The sequence below is a fragment of the Myotis lucifugus genome, unplaced genomic scaffold (genome assembly GCF_000147115.1).
Source record: "Myotis lucifugus unplaced genomic scaffold, Myoluc2.0 scaffold_299, whole genome shotgun sequence".
Lineage (NCBI taxonomy): Eukaryota > Metazoa > Chordata > Mammalia > Chiroptera > Vespertilionidae > Myotis > Myotis lucifugus.
Window position 1 is genome coordinate 1,191,983 of NW_005871347.1, and position 2,986 is coordinate 1,194,968.

Below are 2,986 nucleotides of genomic sequence, written 5' to 3' on the forward strand. Positions count from 1 at the left end.
GCAGGGTCCCTCCAGCAGGTGAGGTTCCCTCAGCCTGGCCTGCGGGGATGGGGCTGAAACCAGCTCTCTGACATCCCCCGAGGGGTCCTGAATTGGAAGAGGGTGGTTCTCGGGTGATGCACCCGGAAATCAGCTCCCTCCTCTCATGACTAATCCCATCCCAAAACAATTACTTATTCTAGCACTTTCCATAGAACTTTCTGATAATGAAAATATTCTATATCTTTTCCTGTCCAATACAGTAGTCACTAGCCACATGTAGTCACTGAGTACATATGGTGAGGGTGACTAAGGAACTGAATTTTTATTTTTATTTAATTTTAACTCATTTAACACTTGGAGTGCGGGTGAATTTCCCGCCAAAATATAAGATGGCTCTGTCTTTTGGTTTTGTTCCATCCACCAAAAGGGTGGATTACAAACAAATATTTGGTAATACGCAGTTACAATCGGCCCGAGTTTACACGTTTCCCGCACTCCACCGCAAATCTATATGAACCGAGTTTTAAATAGTTACATGTGGCTAGAGGCTATCATAATACACAAACAAACAAAAAAAACAAAGAATTTATCCTCTCTTCTGTCTTTTCAAATCTTGCTATTATTTCTAGGGGAAAAAAAAAAGCCTGTTGTTTATTTTCATTCCATTTTATGAATCACAAAATGTGCCTGAGGAAGACAGATAAGCCTTGAAAAAGAGATAAATCAGATAAAAATAGCTTCTTATAAGAAACTTTTAAATAAAACTAGATGTAATAAATAAAAGTTGCAAGAGTAAGAAGAGTACAAAGAGTATCTGTATAGTCTTTATCCAGATTTACGTGTTGTTAATATTTTATGCCATTTGGTTACCATTTGCTCTCTTGCATAAAATATAAAAATATGTATTTCCATATGTATTTCTTAAGAATAAGAATTTTTTTAATGTAACCACTGTGCAGTTATGAACTTGACTAAATTTAGCATTGATGCAATAATTTAATCTACCATTTGTATTTCAGTTTCTTTCAGTATCGAAACCAAAAGAGTTATTGCAGGCTATTGAAGTCTCACTTACCTCTAGTTGGAATGACATTAATAGTTCTGAGCATTCCATTTTCTCCTTTATTATTAAACTAACTATAAAATGCTCTTTATTTGAAACCATCTTGTACCACCTTAACACAACTTTCTCATTACTTTTTATACCCCCCGAAATCACATCTACACACTCATTTGGCTATAAAAATGATCTAGATATAATTTAATATTCTATTTTTAAAATATCATTTTATAAATATTGCCCACATTTCTATCATTACATTTATTGTTAATGGCTATAATGTATTATATTGAACTAATGTGCTACAAATTATTTAACCATGAATTATAGGACCAAAGATCATGAACATCTTTATCCTTCAATATACCACTTTTAAAGTTACCCTAACAAAATGTATATACACAAAGGGGTAAGGGTGAAGAACCATATGTCACATGATGAAAAGTACAGCGTTTACAAAACTAAGAGAACATATGATTGTTGCTGTCAAACAGTTTAAAGGGTGTCAGAGAGGGGCAGAACTGGGATCAACAGTTGGAAAAAAAAAGAAAAGCAGTTTTAAGCCCAAAATAAGAAAATCTTTCAAACTATCAGAATTACTAAACAAGGTCATAGGCTACCACATAAAACACTAAGCTGCCCATCTCTGAAAGCGTTCAAAAACAAGCTGACAATCACTTGCCAGAGATGGCCAAGACTCTTACACTGGGTGGACAGTAGGATTAGAAAATCATTCAAGTTTCTTTTCACTCGTGTATTCAAATATTTATTATTCACCTGCTATGATCGTAGCAATGTGCTAGGTGCTAGGTATAAAAAAGTTGACAAGACAGGCATGGTCCCTATGGCTTTTGCAATTATGGTCTAGTATAGAAAACAAACAAAAAAAAACACAAGTAAAAATGTAATTACAAATCATAAGACCTGTGAAGGAAACAATGAAATGCTATAGGAGAAAACAGTAGAATGGGCATTAAGGAAGGCATCTTAAAGGGGCATATTTCAGTTGTGGCCTAAAAGAAGAGGAGCTAGCTATGAAATGAGCGCAATGAAAATCTACTGAAGGTTATAACAGGAGAGTGACATGATCTGATTTTCACTTCTAAAAGATCATGCTCACTGTTATATGGAAAATAAGTCAAAAGGGAAAAAACATGGAGGCAGGGAAATCAGTTAAGAAGCTAGATAGGAAGGAGTCCTACCTAAGAAAAGAAATAATGATGGACTAAGTAGGCTGAAGTAGATGGACAGAAAGGAATAGAGTTCAAGATGCGTGGGGGGCGGGGATAGGAGCTACAGCACTTGGTGAGGAGTTAAATGCAAGAGATGAGAGAAAAGGGAAGGACAGAAATCAAGAATGACTCTCAGGTTTTTGGCCTGGACAGCTAATCAAATGATGCTACCATTTTCTGAGATTGAAAGATTGAAGGAAAGACAGATAAGGAGTACAATGAGAATCCAACTTTAAGACTCCGTGATTTTTTAAATACAAAATTCTATCAAGATCTCTCATGATTGCCGGGCTAGTGTTGCTCAGTGGTTGAGCATCGACCTATGAACCAGGAGTGCACATGCCTGAGTTGTGGGCTCAATCTCCAGTAGCGGGCGTGCAGGAGGCAGCTGATCAATGATTCTCTCTCATCAATGTTGTTTCCATCTCTCTCTTCCTCTCCCTTCTCTGAAATACAAATGTAGTTTTAAAAAATCTCTCATGATTGATTCTCTGTTCTTTGAAAGGCAGTCTGTAATCCTGGCCATTGAGGTTCAGTTTGTTGAAGCACTGTCCCGTACACCAAAAGGTGGTGGGTTCAATTTCTAGTCAAGGCACATACCCAGATTTTGGGAGGCAACGGATTGATGTTTTTCTCTCATATCAATGTTTCTCTCTCTTCCTTCCTCTCTCTAAAATCAATAAAATAAATGAATAAAAATAAAAGACAGTCT

The 2,986-nt window shown here is 36.4% G+C and overlaps 1 protein-coding gene across 22 annotated transcripts in view; it reads right to left on the bottom strand.

Annotated features, from left to right (window-relative positions):
• Window positions 1–2,986, bottom strand: part of CCSER2 (coiled-coil serine rich protein 2) — a 190,774-nt gene that overhangs the window by 187,463 nt on the left and 325 nt on the right. The window lies entirely within an intron of this gene.